The 19,862-nt window shown below is 37.4% G+C and overlaps 1 protein-coding gene across 15 annotated transcripts in view; it reads left to right on the top strand.

Moving 5' to 3' along the window:
* Positions 1-19,862, top strand: part of PEAK1 (pseudopodium enriched atypical kinase 1) — a 346,674-nt gene that overhangs the window by 204,204 nt on the left and 122,608 nt on the right. The window contains exon 1 of one of the 15 annotated variants that reach the window (XM_074328319.2): positions 8,103-8,226. The exons of the other annotated variants lie outside the window; for them this stretch is intronic. The gene's annotated coding sequence lies outside the window, so the exon portion shown is untranslated. Of the gene's footprint in view, positions 1-8,102; positions 8,227-19,862 lie in introns of those variants that run through there. 15 annotated transcript variants of the gene reach the window in all.

Below are 19,862 nucleotides of genomic sequence, written 5' to 3'. Positions count from 1 at the left end.
GGTTGGAGAATCTTTAACTGACGTCTTGTCCAGTGGACAAAATCTCCTGCTTGTGAGTCGTGGTCTTTGAAGTCTTCCTCTCCCAGCAGCACACTGATGTGAATCAGTTACTAATTTATTACTTTCATTAAGCTGGTTGATAAGACCTTGATAATAATGTAGAATGTCTCCTTTTAGAAAGGTTGGTTCACACGTCCCTTCGCATAGGGTGAGCAGTGACTAATGAAGAGAAAGCCTGTGTTTACCAAAAGAGTATATCTCAGGTTGAGAAGCACTATAAGGAGATTATAAGCTTCTGGCCAAGGGAGATGAAAAGCTTCTGAAAATTTACCTAGTTGAGTTTTAATTTACCATTTGTACCTTCCACCAATTCAGAGGACAGGAGTGATAAGCACAATGAAATACTGTAAAATAAGCCAAATATAACAAACAGGTTGTGTCATTGGCTCAGTGAAGTGAGTCCCTTGGTTACTATGTAACTCACAGGAAATGCCCCAATTGGGGATTATTATTATTATTATTGTTATTATTATTAACTTCCCTACCATTAAGGCTGTTGCTCCTGCAAGGGAATGTCTCAACCCATTGAGACAACATACAAATCATGATTAACACATATTTGTATCCTTGAGATGGTGGCATTTGGATAAAATCAATTACCTCAAATGGTCCTAAAGGAAATGGGAACTGTCCTTGGCGTCCATGGAGTGATTTTCCAGCATTACGTTGTAGACAGATGGAACCTCTGCTCTACACTTTATGAACATCTGCTTCTACACTAGGAGGTTTCCAATAATATTCTTTACTCCATGAAATCATCTTTCCAAGACCCCCATGTGTTAGCCCATGTACATGTTGAAGTGTAGGTAATGGAACCCCTATAGGTAAGATTAGTTCTAAGCTATATCTATTTAGGACAAAGGTTCCCCCTTTTTGTTGCTATATTTTCTTTTCTTCTCCTGCAGCTGTCCATTGGGACACTGAGGTTACTGTATATCCAGCTTGGTAATGTCTCTGTTTATCTCTCAGATAAGAGTCAGCATTATCAGTAAGTGTTTTCTGTAAACCATTCCTAAGAACAAGAAGGTGGTCAGTAAGCAAAAGACAGTTGTGGACGTCTTCATCCTGTAAAGAGGGTAACAAAGTTACTGGGTCAGACAGTTACATTGACTTAAAGTAGTATTAGGAGCAGAAAGCAAGAGTGCTTTATAAGAAACTGGTCAGCTGACAGAAGTGTTAAGTGTGATGAGAGTTCAGTAAGGATTCAACAGAATGAGTAACATAAAGGAGCGCCTATAACTGTCTCTTCTGTTTGCTTGTATAACATGACTGGGGCAGAGACGGCTGTCATGCAGGGAGAGAGCCCTCAACTACCCAGTTTAATTGTCTAGAGCTTCTTCAGCTTGTTTTCCTTCAGGGTTCCATTGATTGAATCAAACTGATCTGATTTTAATAAGATAAAGAAGCTGGGCCATTAATGAAAAATTTGTAACCTAATAGTGACAGCATCTAGTCAGACCCAGGAATCCTTGAAGCTGTTTGCTTTTCTTCCTGGAAGTGGAAAGGATATTATTCCTCCAAGTCTTTCACGGTTAATTAGTAGCCTATCTTTAGTTATTAAATAACCAAAGTATTTTACTTGGTGTAAACAGAATCAAAGCTTGTCCTTTGAGGCCCTATGTCCCTTAATGGCTAGCTATTGTAGTAAGTAAATTGTGTCCTCTTGGGAATCTAATATATTTTAGAGCATATAAGTAAATCATCCGCATATTGGATTAAAGTAGAATTTCTGGGAAATTCATCATCATTCAAATCAGCTTTTAGTATCTGAGAGAAATAGGTGAGACTCTCTGTATACCCCTGGGGCATTACTGTCCAACTAAACTCTGATCTTCCCAGGTGGAAAAGCAAAGAGATATTTCCTGTCCCTATTTTTTATTTTTTACAGTAATGCTGAAAAAGGCACTACATGAATCTATCATTGAAAAATATTGGCAATACATGCAAAAATAGTTGGTAATAGGGTATGTGGGTTTGGAACCACAGGATATCTGTATAGCTCTGAGATCCTGTGCAAATCTCTTTCCCATTGGGTTTCTTTACTGGAAGGATAGAAGAATTACAGGGACTCGTGCATGGAATTATAAGGCCCCCTTTTAAGGTAATCTTGTATAATGGACTAATTCCAACTAGTCCATTGGACCTCAAAGGATGTTGGCTAATATTAGGTAAAGGCAAAGTATTACCAATAGTTATTTTAATAGGAGTGGCTGACTTAATCTTGCCAATATCTGTACCAGAAAAAGCCTAAAGTTGTGTTGAAATATCCTGCAATAAACATTCAGACACTCTCAAGACTAGCTTCCTCTCATGTAGTTTCTTTTAAAACCATTATTTGTCCAATCTGATTCATTTAGTTCTGAATACATTTCACCTTCTGGGAGGATATGTGGGCATCATTGGTTAGACAGTCTTAACCTATTAGGTGAGTTTGGGCAGATTTGACTAGTAAAAATATATGTTGCCCCTTAACATTGCCTAGTTGGAAGGGAATAGGTTCTGATTTAAACAGACGTTGGTTGATTAGATGTCCTACCATTTGTACAGAAGCTTTTCTCCAAGGGAGAGGGCAACTTAATCAGGTAGTATTAACAGATAAAGTAGCCCAGGTATCCACACACAAGGGCCTTGTATTAGGTTGGTGCAAAAGTAATTGTCGTTTTTGCATTTATTTTCAACCTATTAAATCACAATTACTTTTGCACCAATGTAATAGTTCCCCCTTTTATGGTGATTTAAATTTCTCCTGAAGTGTTCCTAGGAAGGGGAAATACCTTCTCATAGTCCCTAGAGCAGCCCTATGCTTGCTTCTGTTCCTTTTCTTTTTCTAAATCCCATTTCAGTTTTCTACAATCCTTAAGGTGACTGATGTTCTACAATAAAAGCAAATTTCTCTACAGTCTTTTTCTAGCAAACCTTATTTAATAATCCTATTGCTTTGCTCTCAGAAACTGGTAGGTGCACTAATTGCAATAGGTCAGAATAGGCACAATCGTATCTTCTAACAGTTAATTCAAATTCCGTTGTGGGTCCCGGAGAGGTTCGAAGAATCTTTAGTAGATGCCTTAGCTCTATTTGTATACAATTGCTGCTTCTCCTCTGCCTGAGACAGGCTTTTCTCTAAAGGGAGTTGCCAGAATTTCTGGTTTTTTGTTTTTTTTTTAATTTATTGGGGTGACAATTGTTAGTAAAATTACATAGATTTCAGGTGTACAATTCTGTATTACACCATCTATAAATCCCATTGTGTGTTCACCACCCAGAGTCAGTTCTCCTTCCATCACCATATATTTGATCCCCCTTACCCTCATCTCCCACCCCCCACCCCCCTTACCCTCTGGTAACCACTAAACTAGTGTCTGTGTCTATGAGTTTTTGTTTCTCATTTGTTTGTCTTGTTCTTTTGTTGTTTTTAACCTAGTCTATCCTGGTCTGGTTTTCTATTGAGTGTCCCCTAGGTCAGTAGGGAGCTGCATAGAGGCCTAAAGAAGAGAGAGAGAAAGAAGAAAAGAGAGTAAATCCAGACAAATAAACCACACAGTGGGGCAGTTGGAGAAGAAGGGAAAAGGGGGTGTTGGCATTGAGCAGCTTCGGAAACCTTTAGTTCAGAGACAGGCTCTTAAACTTTCTTACTAACTTCCTGGAGAGAAGAACGTCTCTGTGTACCATTCCAGAGGCTTCTTCCTATTTGCCAATTGAAGTAAGCCTCCTATTTTGTTCAGTTTGATTTTTAAGACAGCTTTTTCTAATTGTGCACACAAAAAATTCAATGCTATAAGAGCTCCATTTGGCCATCTTAAGTTGATATCACTTCTAGATAAATCTTTCCATGTCTGTAAGTACTTGCAAGACTCCTAGGAACTGTACATCTGCAGGAGCATTAACGGGCGGGGGTCTGGGAACTTGTCGGCCTTGGAGGCACCATTTCCCATGTTAATTTTTAGTTTTCTGAGATCTGCAGAGTCTGAACAAATATATAGAAATATTGTATAGTGGGTTGAAGTCTGATGGATGGAGCTCCAATGGGCTGTCACCTCTCGAGTCACTTCAACCCTCTTATGTGACTTGGTTTCTCTCCCTGGCTGTCTAGTACAACCATGAGGACTCAGTGCTAGGTAACCAGCCTTTATGTGCACGTCCCGGGACAATTCAAATATTTAATTACAGTTGTGTTGGAATTCCCTATGGGGCCACTGCACGTTTTGAGGAGTCCCCTCAAACACCTCTGCAGAGATTCTTAGTCACCTAAGAATACCCGAAATTCAGGCTGGAGGGAGTAAATACCCCTTATCTTTGGAGTTGAACAAGTTCAGACTCTCATTTATCCAGTAAAAGGTTTTGTTCAGACTGACAGTAAGCAATTCCAATTGAAAAGCCAAAATTAACAACCAGCCACCCATTTTTTCTCCTGTCCTTTAGTCATCTCAACTCATTTCCTTAACCTGGGTTATCTCTACCCTTAACCTTTAAGGCCACCTCGAGGATTTAAAAAAGGAAAAAAAAAAAAAACAGCTCAAATAAAGTCAGGGCCTCCTACCTTAAACGGGGGGATCCAGAATTCCAAGGAAAAATCACCCAAGTTCACCCGATGAGAAGCAGGGAGCCGGTGGGGCACAATGGGCCCCTGCTCGTACCTGGCACCAAATATTGGTCTGCAGGGTGGTCCTGGGTGGGCTTTTGGAATCCTGCCAACTATGCCAAGTAATGTCAACGAGAAAACACCCAGTCTAAGAGAAAACTTATGAGAGTTTATTTGAGCCAAAGTGGTAACAGTTGCCAGGAAGCAAAATCTCAACAGACTGAGAAAAAGTTCCAGAAAAGTGGCGATTTGCAGCTTATTTTATACATTAGAATCAGAGGATGAGGGTTACATGAAATCCAGTGGTGGTAGATTAAGGGGCTGGGAGAAAGTAAAGCAGGGAAATCTCTGGGATTGGAGAAAAGTAAATTGGAGAGACAGATACTTCTTTTACATTGGTGGGCACAGGATAGTTAATAGCATTTTACAGCACAGAGAGGTGGTATTTGGGGAACAAGATAACAATGAGGGATTTTATAGTTTCCTGCTCTGGTGTGGGATGGGCTGTGCCCTGAGGGGTCTGGAAGAAGGTTGACTCTGACATTCCAAGGATATATTATCTTAGATGCAAAAAGACAACAGACAGGCTCATTTAAGGTGAAGATTGACCTTTGTCAAGGAAGCTACAGGCCAAGGATGTGACTACCTGCCATGACTCACTTTTAGTTAGGAATTTTATGTTCACACCATCCTGTGTGGTTAATTTCAGTCTCTGAATTTGTAGGGCCTGCCATGCAGGCCTCCCCTGAGCTCGTCAGCTTTAGTATGTGGCCTTTTTTTTCATCTACAGTCTACTTGGTCTCATTACCTGTAGCTCCTCCTGTGTTTGCCTTTCTGCCTATAAAATTAGCTGTTTGCCCTTTATTTTGACACTTCCAACTATTGTATCATGCTTATTTATTCTATAACAAAGAACATTGTATGGGAAGACATGCACCTTTATTAGTGGAAGCTCAATGCTTTGTATCGGGATCATAGTGGTATGTCCCAGAGAAGTTTTTCATTGTTCTGCTTGCAAAAAAGTTGAATCACTGAGATCAGTTGACTAACAGAGGTCTTCCCATTTAATTATGGTTATATGGAAGAAGCATGCATTTTGGAGTAGGACCTGGACTGCATGACCTTGGTCAGGGTACTTACTTTCTTTTCATTATTCTGTAAAATAAAAGTACTTACCTTCATTTGGTCGTTGGGCTAGTTAGTGATTAGCAAGAATGCCTATGAAGCACCTGGTACAGTTACCTACTGTGTAATAGGCGTTTAGTAATTAATAGTAAATATCCCAGTCACTGAATGGGATGAAACAAATGTTACAATCTATTTAATTTCTTAACATCAGGCATTTTATTACCAATGTAGCTAGCTAACAAGAAGAAAAAAGTTTGGATTGTTTTCTATGAAAGAAAATTGAAGGTTAAAATGACCGTGTTTCCCCGAAAATAAGACCTACCCCAAAAATAAGCCCCAGTTAAGATATCAGCCAGACAGATGCATTTAATACATTATGACCATGTTCCAGAAGAAGATGACATGACTGTATTTGAGTAAGTGTAGATTGTTGTACATGAAAATAATAAGACATCCTCTGAAAATAAGCACTAATAGAGCAAAGATTAATATAAGACCCAATCTTATTTTAGGGGAAACACGGTATGTTTTTAAAACTTTTACTTCATATATTTTAAAAAATTATTCGTTTGATTTCGTTGGGTGACGGAGTCAAATAACTTTTTTGGATGACCATTAGAATCCCTGTGATTCACAACAGAGATTAAATTTTAGATTCTTAACCTTATTTTGAATAAGGGAATTAATTCCTTTCTATCCTGACTTTATCTGGATTTTTGAGGTCAAGATATGCCCAAAGGGTGGCATTCCAAGGAGTCTTTTGTTTCCTTTTTCTCACTGTAGTATGGAGGAGACTCATCAGGAACTACACAGCTGGCACCTTGAGGAGCGTGACATAAAAGTGGCATCGCCTGCCAAGCATCAAGAAGCCAGTACTGTTCAGTTACTAATCTTTGCAGACAGAGCTTGTGATTTAGCCCAGAATGACTGTGGCTTACCACACAAGTGTTTTTTTGTGCTTCCCCAGTCCCTCACAAAACCTCATGTCTTCTGAAACACAAGCATATAGGAAGTACTGGATTTTACATTCCCCTTCCTCATTTACATGAGCTGATTTCCTTACCTGGGGCATGAAATGTTTGCCCAGTTGGGTGCTTCATACCAGAGATTCTTTCCACCAGCACATGCAGTCCAGGAGAGCCTGTTAGCTCTGTTATGTCACCAGGACTCTAGTTGATGAGGCATTCATCTGTAAGAAAAGACTCTCTCAGCACCCCTTGGCTAGCATTATAGCTTCTCACTGTCATTTGTCCCACTTCAAAGCTAACTGAAACCAGCAAGCCTATGTTTCAAAATATCTGTGCATGTCACCAACCATCTGGTTGCTCACAAATGATGAAGACATTTTGTATAAACCTGGTTGACTAGCCTTTCACATCCAGAGAATAAACCTTGCCTAGGACACATGTAGTCTTACTTTAGGATTGGTCTGCAACAGAGGGTGGTAATTTGGGTGCCCAAATTCATAAAAGTTTGATGTAATCCCTCGTAGGTGACTGACTGTGTGATAGAGTTCAGACGCATTTGGCAGTAACAGCGGAAGGTTTCTGTGGAACTGTCTGGGCTAGAATAGCTAGAGTACATTGCATGTGGGTAAGGGCAGAGGTGGCTGGTGTTTAGTAACATTATGTAATTTTTCTTCTAATTAAGAAAGTAATAAATGTTAAATGAAATATGCTCGTCGAAGATTTGGAGCATATACATTTTCATTTAACATTTTGTTATTTATGAGTCTCAATCTCTTATTGGGTTTTATGTGCATTGTTTTTAGCAGTACGAGGAGTACTCTGTATGTGGTTTTTATAATTTTTAAACCTAGTTATATTTTATGAACATTTTTCAATTTCATTAGCTAACCATCTCCATTTCAATAACTATAATATTCTGTCATATTGCTGTACTGTCTTAATTTATTAATCACCTATTATGGGACACTTAGGTTGTCTCATTTCCTTCTTATAAATAGTACTGTACTGATACTGAACATCCTGTAAAAAAATTATTTGTGCATATGGATTAATCACTGAGCATAGCATTGTTTTCCTTTAAGATAAATTCTTAGACGTTAAGTACAAGAGCAAAAGCCATGTAAATTTTTAATGTACTTTGTTTTTATTTTTGTTTCTTTTTATGTTTTATATGTGAGGTGCGATCAAAAAATATGGTGAATGTTTAAATTTTAAAAATTAATACAGTTCTAGAAGTCCTCTTTCATGAGTATCTTTACTTCATACTCCATCATGACAATGTTCCTTGTCACACATTGCTTCTGGTACACGGCAATTTCTGTCAAATGAAAACATTACAGTGTTTCCTCATCCACCTTATTCACCAGATCTGGCACCATGTGACTTCTGCCTCTTCCCTAAAATCAAAATAATTCAGGACATCGAGGCTCTCACAATAGCACAACTAAAGACACTCCCGAAAGAGGACTTCCAGAACTGCTTCAGAAAGTGGTAAGAATGATGGGATGAGTGTGTTCGAAGCGAGTGGTAGTATTTTGAGGGGGATTAATGGCAATGTGTCTTTTACTATAATAAATTTTCTTTTTTTAATGTAAACATTCACCATATTTTTTATCACACCTCACATGCCTTATCGCCCTTAAGAAAACTTGTACTTTTTTTGTACTCTCCTTAGTGGTGTGTAGAGTACCCCACAGCCTAACCAATAGCTAGGCATGGACATTTTTTCCCAGATGATTAACTGGTTTTACGGTGTTGTTTTCATTTGAATTTCGGTGAATTTAGTGAAGTAGCATATCGGCAACACCATAATTATTTTTGCTGATATGCCTCAGGTAAATTTCTTATATATCCATCAACTCTGTCATACATTAACAAAAGGGAAGTATTCCCTATTTAAGTAACATACTTTAGGTGGTAATAAGCAACAGAATTTAAACTTTTTAAAGACATTACATTTGTTCTGCTACATTGAAGCTTCTGAATAGACATCATAATAGCAACAAATCTCAATGCATATTATATTTTTCTTGATCACCTCTCTAAAACCAAACAGATTTTACCAAAATCTTGGTTATCTGTTATCAGAATTTCTCATGAAGAATTTCAACTGTCTTCCTTTTCACTAAAGAGCACTACTTTTACCCTTTTTCCTATTAGTTAATCTTGGCCATTTTTTCTCTCTCTCCCCCTTTTGAAAAATAAAGGTCCCAGTTGTATTTTGCTTTTATTATGCTTAAATTGCTAACATCTGTAAATATGTTTATTATTTTTGTGGAAGAGGGAGGATATGTTGATGTCTACATCCTTTTCTCAATCTATAAGAAAAAAGTTTGTACATAAGTCAAAAAGAAAATTGACAATTATAGTAACATTAAAGTATTGCTTATTAATAAATGAATTTTGGTATATATTACTATAGTAGATCCACTGATTTCAGTCTTAATTAGTTAATGGGGGTAAAGTACTCTGAAGATGAATAGTACTTTTTAAATGCTATGTATTGTTTTAGTTGGATTTTTTTTCCTTGTGGTAATGATAGCTTGAAAGTCATTTTAGTTTTTTCAGTATTTCAATCAAAAAGAGGTTTAGTACTTTTCCAGTCCAGACTCTTTGCATATAAGTGTATTGATGAGATGGTAGTATGGATAGTCCTATAATTATGCTTGCTTTAATGGAGCTGTACACCCTGCTGGGAAGTAGGTTTGGGAAATAAGGGGAGTTTTAATTTCAGATACATAACCTGATTAAAGGATACCTACTGCATGGTATCTCAAACCACAGCAGATATAACTACAGTCTGTAATTATCTGTCAGTCACCAGATGAACCAGGATCATATGTCTAAAGAAATAATTTTACATTGATTTTCTTTTACAACAGTCCTCACTATTAAATAAATAATGAAAAGGTATACTCCCTGCCTAATAACAGTAAAATGTAACCTTTTTGTGATAATTCAGATTATTGAAGAATTGCTAAGTCATCTCACTTTCATTCCTTCCTTTCTATCCCCTCTGCCACTAGCCTGGTCACTTCCCACCTGCACTACTGCTACCTTACTAGTCTCCCTACCTCCAGTCATTCTCCATGTTGTGATTCCTTTTAAATAGTACAGACAGATTAATCTTAATTTAATATACAGACATGATTGTATCATCCTTCGGCTTAAAATATGTATTTCATTGGCCATTCTCTTAGGTCTTCTTGGCATTCAACAATTTACATGATTTAATCCTAATTTAACATTACACAACATTATTTCTCATCTCATTGAGTCTCACAGTTTATATGCATTCTTACCTTCGTACCTTTCCTCAAACAGCCCAGTATGCGCTTCACTTTTTCTCCATGCTACCCTCAGACATAATCCACATACACTTGGAGGCGGGAGACAAGGATCTATCCGATTAAGTCCCATTCATCCAGGGAATAAGTGCAGTCTGTGCAGAGTGACGTGGGTGGCAATGGTGCAGACATGAAAAAACCTGTACTCTTTCTGGTCTAGTGAACCAGAAAAGAGAAACTGGGAATGCTGAAGAGACTGGCTTGCAAAGGAAAGAACCAGACAGAAGAGCCCCAGATTTTTGTCTGCCTACATCTCTACTAACCATACCTGTCCAGAATAGACTCAGACTCGCCCAGCTAAAAAGATGTGCTGCACAAGAAAAGAAAAGAAAAGTTTGCAGTTAGAAACTCGTCCCACAAAATTATCTAATAAAACGAAAGAAACAATACTCACTAGAGAAAAATAACAGAGTCCAGCGTCTCCACAACTCAGGATACAGTCAAAAATTACTGAATGTATAAGGAACCAAGAAAATTGAACACATTCTCAATTGAAAAGATAATCTATTGATTCCAATTTCAAGATGAGTCAGGCATTGGAATTAACATATAAGGGATATAAAACAGCTATTATAATTCTTGTCAGTTAAGTAAAACAAAACATTTTCAATGCATAAAAATCTTAGCAGAGAAATAGTCTTGGCAGATAAATAGAAACAAAAGACCAAATGTTCTAGAACTGAAAAGTACTATTTCTGCAGTGAAAAATTCACTGGATGGACTTAACAGCTGAGTGGACAAGAGTAATTGATCTCAAACAGATCAATACTAATTAAGACAAAAACAGAAAAAAGGAAGATTGGGGGGAAATGAACAAAGCCTCAAACAAAGATCTGATACATGGCATTTAATAGTTGTCTTCTCCTCAGAAACCACACAAAGAGAGTAGCATATCATTTTTAAAGTACTGAAAGAAAATAGACTGTCAATCTAGAATTCTATACCCACCAAAAATATTGCTCAAAACTGAAAGCTGTAACTGCTGTAATGATTTTGCAATATACACAAATACAAATCATTATATTGTACACCTGAAACTACTATAATGTCAATTATACATCAACTTTAAAAAAGAATGAAGGCAAAATACGTATTTAGATAAAAGAAAACAGAGACTTTGTTACCAAGGAACTTGCACTATAAGAAATGCTAAAGGAAGTTCTTTAGGCTGAAGATAATGAACATCAGACGTTCTAAACATCTGGGCATACATAAAAGAGTTCCTTGTTTCTTTTCCTTTTTCCCCTTAATGTCTTTTTATACTGTGTAATTATTGAAAACTAAAATTACATTATCTTATGGGGCTTATGATGTATGTTTGGGGACATATGGGCCTATATGATTGCAAACATTTTATATGTGAAATAGTTCATTATTAACTATAAATGAACTGTGAAAACTTAGGATATATATCGTAACCCCTAGGGACAACTATTATAAAAATAATACAAAATATAGTAGCTCAAAATCTAACAGAACAATTAAACTGGAATTCAACAAGAACACATAACAAACAAATATGTTTGTATACAATAGCAGTGCTTCAAAATACATGAAGCAAAAATTGACAGAATATAGGCCAAACTAGACAATTTCACAATCATAGTTGATTTTAACACCATCCTTTCATCAATTGATGGAACTAGACAAAAAAATCCCACAAACCCATAGGTTATCTGAAGAGCACTGTCAGCCATCTAGCCTTAATTGTCATCGATAGAAAATTATACCAAACAATGGCAGAATAGACATTCTTGTCGAGTACATATGGTATGTTTACCAAAATAAACTACCACCTCTGCCAAAAAACAAATCTCATATTCAGAAAGATTGGAACCGTACAGTTTGTTCTCTGGCCACAATGAAATTAACTTAAAAATCAACAATAAGATTATGAGAAAAACACTTTAAAATGAGCATTGAGTCAAAGAAGAAATTACAAAAGGAATTTGAAAATATTTTAAACTGATACTAAAAATACCATATACTGACATTTAATGGATGCAGCCAAAGTGGTATCTAGAGGGAAATGCCTACGTTACACAAGAATAGATGCCTCAAATAGATGATCTAATTGACAAGCAGATTCTAAAATTTATGTTGAAAGGCAGTGGGACTTGAACAGCTGAAACAATGTTGCAAAAAAGAATGAAGTTGGAAGACTCACACTATTTAATTTCAGCACTTACAGCCCACAATAATCAAGACAGTGTGGTACAGTATAGAGAGAAATAGATCAATGGAAAAGGCAGTTTGATATTGACAAACGAATAGACACATAGATCAATGGAACATTATAGAGAGTACAAAGATATGTGATCACACATATATGTGTGACACATATATGATAAACTGATTTTTAAAATAAAAATGCCAATTTAATTCAATGTAGAAGAGATAGTCTTTTCAACAAATAGAGTTGAAACAAGTGAACATCTGTATGGGCTGAAATGAACCTTAACCTTATTTCAAAGTATACATAAATTTTGACTCAAAAAAACAAAAACAAAAACACCCTCCTAAATGTAAAAGTTAAAGCTACTAAACTTCTAGAAGAAACCATAGATAATTTTTGTAACATGGGTCAGGCAAATATTTCTTAAAAACAATGTCAGAAGCACAAACTGAAAGAAAATATTAATAAAATGTACTTTATCAGAATTAGAAACTTGCTTTGTGTAAGGCACTTTAGAGAACAAAAAGCAAGCCAAAGGCAAGCTTTGTAAAGAACATTTACCACATATATACCTAATAAAGGGCTTGTATCCAGAATACATAAATAACTTTTATAATTCAAAAAGACAAACAACTCAATTTTAAAATGAACAAATGATTTGAACAGACACCTCACAGTACATGAATGGTCAATAAGCATGGATAGATGCTCAACATCACTTGTTAGCTCACAAATGCAAGTTTAAAAACGAAAAAGCCAAGTGTTGACACAGTTGTAGAGCACCTGGAATAATCAAGACATTGCCAGTGCGAATGCAAATTTGTATATCTGCTTTGAAAAGGAGTATGGCAGTGCTCACCATTCAACCTAGCAGTTCCGCTTAATGAAAACACATGCCCACCCAGAAATGTGTCCAAATGTTTATAACAGCATTATTCATAATAACCAAAAACTGTTGTGTGAGACTAAACAAATTGTAGTATATCCAGTTCAAGGAATCCTACTAACAATAAGAACAGACATATAGTATATTGCACAGAACAACATGGATGAATCTCAAAAACTTTATGCTGAGACAAGTCAAACATAAATACTATATACTCTATGATTCCATTCATATGAAATTATAGAAAATGAATAGCTAACATGACTGAAAGCAAGTTGTTGGGACCAGGAATTGGGGGAAAGGATCAAGTAAAAAGGGGCATAAGGGAACTTTTTTTTAAAAATTTTTTCCTCACCTAGTTTTTTATTTTATTTTATTATTATTATATTTTTTAAAGAGGGCACAGCTTACAGTGGCCCATGTGGGGATCCAACCGGCAACCTTGGTGTTATCAGCACCACGTTCTAACCAACTGAGCTGACCGGCCGCCCATAAGGGAACTTTTTTGAGTGAGGGAATAGTCTGTATTCTCTTCATTGTTGTAGTGGTTACCCAATTATATACAATTAACAAATGTCATTCAACTCGACATTGCAAACTGGTGGATTTTCTTGATGTAAGTATTAAAAAAGAAGGAAAAATAAATCTATCCTTTTAGCCCAGTTTATGCCACCTATTTATAAAACCTTACTTTATTCTTCTATTGAATGTCATTTCTCTAAAAATCTGGAAACCTGGAGTACTACTTGTCATTTTGTGTTTTGTCATTTTATTTGTATATTTTAACTCCCCTACTATGCTAATATCTTTGGAGACAAGGACCATTTCTAATTTTATCTTGGATCCCCCAGAGTCTGATTTTTGCATATTTATTTACTTTTTTTTCTCAAAACAGTGTATGTCACATCATTCCATTTAATGAAAGGTTCCACTTAATTGGATTTCAGTCTTTTCTGACTACAAATGTGCTGCTTTGGAAATACATTCAGCATAGGCAATTGCGATCTCTTAACAATTTTCTTTAACAAAAGAATTACATTTTATTCCCCCACGATTTGAAGCTTATGTGTTTCCTTAAAAAGTTTCTCATTGCTGATAACTAGGAAAAATGATTTTTGCTAACAAACTCCAGGAGATATTACATGGATCCTTATAAAAGGGATGTTGTTTATAATAAACAACTCACATAACGCAGTCTGGGGTTTTGCAAAAGAGCTAGAAATGTTTTCTGATGAGATGTTTTTCATAACTTTTTTTAAAGAGAAGACCAGATGTATAACACTTATTCTATTTTGTAATAACTTTTTTCAACTACAGTTGACATATGAGGTGTGATTCAAACAATACAGTGAATGTTTAAATTTTCTAAAAAATGATTATGCTCAAAGACACATTGCCATTAATCCCCTTCAAAGTATTCCTCCTCACTTCAAACACACTTATCCCATTGTTCTTGCTACTTTCTGAAACAGTTCTGGAAGTCCTCTTTCTTGAGTGTCTTTAGTTGCCCTGTCATGGCTACCTCGATGTCCTGAATCATTTTGACTTTGGGGAAGAGCCAGAAGTCTCACGGTGCCAAATCCAGTGAATAAGGTGAATGAGGACACACCGTAATGTTTTTATTTGATAGAAATTGCCATATACCAGTTGTGATGTGTGACACGGAGCATTGTCACAATGGAGGATGATTTATGGCACACTTTAAAACACACCTTCTCTCAACCATAGCTCACACCTGACTGACTGCACCAAACAAGTTGAAACTTATCACACACTGTTACTAAGTTTCAACGCACCGCTTCCCTTATTGAAGATCCCCGACTTTCCGTTGCGTGGCGCTTGGCAGCAGCATTCAGCGTATTTTCTGATCACAACATGAAAGTTTCGTGTCACATATCACTCCTGGTAGAGCAATTTCGGTCAAAAATATTATGGTGTGTCCTCATCCACGGTATTAACTGGATCTGGCACCCTGTGACTTCTGGCTCTTTCCCAAAGTCAAAATGACCATGAAAGGAAAACATTTTGAATTGATTCAGGACATCATGGCAGCCACGACAGCACAACTAAAGATACTCATGAAAGAGGACTTCCAGAACTGCTTCAGAAAGTGGCAAGAATGATGGGGTAAGTGTGTTCGAAGCCAGGCAGAGTATTTTGAGGGGAATTAATAGCGATGCGTATTTTACTGTAATAAACTTTTGTATTTAAACATTCACTGTATTTAATAATCACACCTCATACAGTGTTATATTAGTTTCAAGTTTACAACATAGTATTTATACATTTATATAACTTATGAAGTGATCACCCCAATAAATCTAGTACCTGCCTGACACTATACATAGTTATTACAATATTACTGACTACATTCCTTGCTATATTTTATATCCCCGTGACTATTTTGTAACTACTAATTTGTACTTCTTAAAACCTTCCAACTTTTCACCCACTCCCCCAACCACCTTCCCATCTGGCAACCATCGAAATAGTCTGTATCTATGAGTTTGTTTCTGTTTCATCTGTTTATTTTGGTTCATCTGTTTCATTTGTTTATTCTGGTTCATTTGTTTATTTTGTTCTATAGATTCCACATGTAAGTGAAATCATATAGCATTTGACTTACCCCACTCAGCATAATACCCTCTAGGTCCATCCATGTTGTTGCAGATGGCAAGATTTCATTGTTTTTTATGGCTGAGTATTGTGTATATGTACCACCTCCTCTTTTTCCATTTTTTCCATAAACGGACACCCAGGCTGCCTCCACATCTTGGCCATTGTAAACAATGCTGCAATGAGCAGATGGATGCACACATCCCCTCGATGTAGTGTTTTGGGTTTCTTCAGATAAATACCCAGAAGTGGGATTGCTGGGTCCTTCTTTATTTCTTGCTGTAGCCTTTTTGTGTGTGTGTGATTATCTTTTTTTTATTATTAAAGTTTATTGGGGTGACAATTGTTAGTAAAGTTACATAGATTTCAGGTATACAATTCTGTATTACATCCTCTATAAATCACATTGTGTGTTCACCACGCAGAGTCAGTTCTCCTTCCATCACCATATATTTGATCCCCTTTACCCTCATCTACCATCCTGCTCCCCCTAACTCTCTGTATAGCCTTTCTTTTAAAGTCCACTTTCTTTGTTTCCATTTTCATGAAATTCTTTTTCCCTCTACTTTCAGTCTCTGTGTGACTTTCAACCTGAAGTGAGTCTCTTGTAGGAAGCCTATGTAAGAGTTTTGTTTTCTTATCCATTCAGCTACCCTATCTTTTGATTGGAGCATTTAATCCATTTACATTGAAAGTAATTGTTACTTTCATCCAGTCATTTTGGCATCCACACATGATCCTAGTCTGAATGAATTGTATTATTGGTCAGACAATCATATTTTCTAATTTTAAGATTCTTTCTGCATTTATTAGCTGGCCATCTCCTGTAGAGGAGAGGTTTCACCCTTCCCCTGCCTTCCCTGCTTTCCTTTCTTGACCATCACTATGGATTCATGAGTTTCTTTTTTTGCCCCAAGTTTTACAACTCATTACCATCTTTTCTTTTTGTAAAGTGAAAAATGGCATTTGTTGTGATCTTCAAGCAAACTCAAATGTGAACAATTTTAAATCTAAGCTTCCTCCTTTGTCCTTCTGATTTGTCCAAATAATTTTGAAACATTTCTTCTATTTCTGACAACAGCATAATCTAGACTCTTCTTATACTTTCCCTACCCATCCTCAGACTTAGAATTGGCAATTTTTCAAAGAAGACTGGTTCATTTTAGTGGGATAACACATTTCATCAATAAGATTCTTTTACTTTTTTTGTGCTATTGACTTCTTCACTACAGTGTTTGTGCTATGAATAAATAGTATCTTGAAAATTAAAAAAAAAAAAAGAAAGTAATTGTTGATAGATATATAGTTATTGCCATGTTATTATTCATATAGTTGATCCTTTTCTTCTTGTTCTTCTCTTTCTTCTCCTTCTCCTTCTTCTCCTTCTCCTTGTCCTCCTTCTCCTTCTTCTCTTTCTCCTTCTTCTTCTCCTCCTCCTCTTCCTCCTCTTCCTCTTCCTCCTCCTTTTTAAAGTAGTCCCTCTAACATTTCTTGTATACTGGTTTAGTGGTGATGAATTCCTTTAGCTTTTTCCTGTCTGGGAAGCTCTTTATCTGTCCTTTGATTCTAAATGATAATTTAGCTTGGTAGAGTAGTCTTGGTTGTAGGTTCTTGCTTTTCATCACTTTGATTATTTCATTCCAGTCCCTCTGGCCTGCAAAGTTTCTGTTGAGAAATCAGCTGACAGTCTTATGGGAGCTCCCTTGTAGGCAACTAACTGCTTTTCTCTTGCTGCTTTTAAGATTCTCTCTTTGTCTTTAAACTTTTGCATTTTAATTACGATGTGTCTGGTGTGGGCCTCTTTGAATTCATCTTGTTTGGGACTGTCTGAGTTTCCTGGATTTGTATATGTATTCTCTTTGCCAGGTTAGGGAAGTTTTCCGTCATTATTTCTTCAAATAGGTTTTCAGTTCCTTGCTATCTCTCTTCTCCTTCTGTTACCCCTGTAATGCAAATGTTGGTATGCTTGATGTTGTTCTAGAGGCCTCTTGAAGTATCCTCGTTTGGGGGGGATTTTTTTTTTCTGTTCTGATTGGGTGTTTTCTGCTACCTTATCTTTTAAATCGCTAATTCAATCCTCTGTGTCATCTAATCTGCCGTTGATTCTCTCTAATGTAGTCTTCATTTCAGTTATTGTATTATTCATTTCTGACTGGTTCATTTTGTGTTTTCTATCTCCATTTTTATGTTTCTTGTCTCTTTGTTGAAGTTGGTCCTGAGATCACTGAGCATCTTTTTAACCAGTGTTTGGAATTTTGCATTTATTATATTTCATGTCTCCACTTTGTTTAGTTCTTTTTCTGGAGCTTTGTTTTGTTCTTTCATTTTGGACGTGTTTGTCTCCTCATTTTGGCTGCTTCCCTGTGTTTGTTTCTTTGTGTGCTCCCCTGTGTATGTTTTGGTGTGTCCCGGGCTGCTTCCCTGTGTTTGTTTCTATGTGTCACAGCGTTAGGTAGTGGATGTGCTATGAGGCCCAATGGCACACTGTGTCTGATCAACTGAGCTGGGTGTTGCAGGTGTGTTTCTCCTGTTGTAATTGAGCCTTGGTTACTGCTTTTTTCTTAGCAGGAAGGATTGACTCTTAGGCTGATTGGTTGTGAAGACTGGTCGTGACTGCAGTGGAGGAGCTGTTGTGCAGAGCAGGATTTGCTTTAGTAGGGCTCTGATGACTGCCTCATATGCCCTTTGTGTGTGATGACTTATGCCCTCAGAGGTGACTGGGTGGTGCTCAGGCTTCGTCTCAAACCATTCACCAGGTAGTGCCAGCCCTGGGGCCTCCTGGCATGAACCACAAAGCAATCCACAGATGGCCACCACCTGCGCTGGCTTGGAGGTGCCTCAAGGGGGCAAGTGCTGAACTGAGGCCAGGTGCCACTAGTGCCAGGCTTGGGGCTGCTCAGCAAAGGTATGGGGCTTACCAGGGCAGATGCTGCTTGTTTAGGTTTTGTGAACCTTTGAAACATTTTATGAAATTCCACAGCATGAGCCAAGACTGGCTGTTCGTATGGAAAAGCAGCTTGGGTGCGCCTACAATTTGGGTGGGGCGGGGTCTCAGATAATTACTAGGGAGGGGCGACCGGTGTTAGCCAGGTTGATGGAGACTCAGGTTTGGCGGCCCCCTGTGTCTTCACTCTGGGAGTAGGGAGGACTCAACAAAGAAACAATGGCTTCCACCAGCACTTCTCTCTGGGAAAAAGCTGTCCCTCTTGCCCTCTTTCTGAAACCAGACAATTCACGTCCTCTCCATATGTCCCTGGTACCTTTCAATCTGCTGCCCCAGTGCTGAATCTCAGAGCAAGTGAGTCTGTCAGCAAGTAAGTCTGTGTGTAGGCCCTTTAGGTGGAGCACCTGGGACTCTTGCCACCCTTTGTCTCACTCAGCTCCAATCTACACTGTTTTTCACAACTAGAAGTTGTGGGAACTCCTCTCCCTAGCACTGGAATCCTGGGCTGGGGAGCCTGGTGTGGGGCTGGGGCCCCTCACTTCTTGGGGAATACCTCCGCAGCCAAGATACCCCTCCCAAATTTTTAACCACCATACCTGGGTGTGGGGCCAGCCCATTCTGCATCTCTGACCAGTCTCGAGTTGGCTTCTTCTGTATGTCCATCGTTGTAGTGCTTCTGTTCAGCTAGACTTCAGGGGAATCTCGATGGTTGTTTTGTAGTTTAGTTGTAATTTTGATGTGGTTGTGAGAGGGGACAAGCACAGCGTTACCTACACCGCCATATTGATTAAAATTGCCAGATGCATGACATTTTTATCTGAATTCATTGATAAACCTTTTCATAGGACTTTTGGGATAACATTGTCCTGGATTTCTGCTTATTGATGAGGTACATACAAGTATAGAGTTTAACATATAGCTAAAATATCCTTTGTTTGGCCTTTGTCAAATAGTAGCAAGCAGGTTTTTAGAATAAACAAAATGCAATCAATTTGTATCAGATTCTTTCATGAGTCTCTATTATGCCTATATCTTGTATTGTTGATTCCAAGGGAGATGCATGTACTTAATTAACAGAATTGTGTAAATGGCAAAATTGACTTTTATCTTTAAAAAGTTAGAAGCCTGATTTATCTTTTTCCCAAACATAGGGATATT

This window comes from Rhinolophus sinicus, chromosome 3 (genome assembly GCF_057876585.1).
Source record: "Rhinolophus sinicus isolate RSI-liver-muscle chromosome 3, RSI-T2T, whole genome shotgun sequence".
Taxonomy (NCBI): Eukaryota; Metazoa; Chordata; class Mammalia; order Chiroptera; family Rhinolophidae; genus Rhinolophus; species Rhinolophus sinicus.
This window is presented reverse-complemented; position numbering and strand designations above follow the sequence as displayed.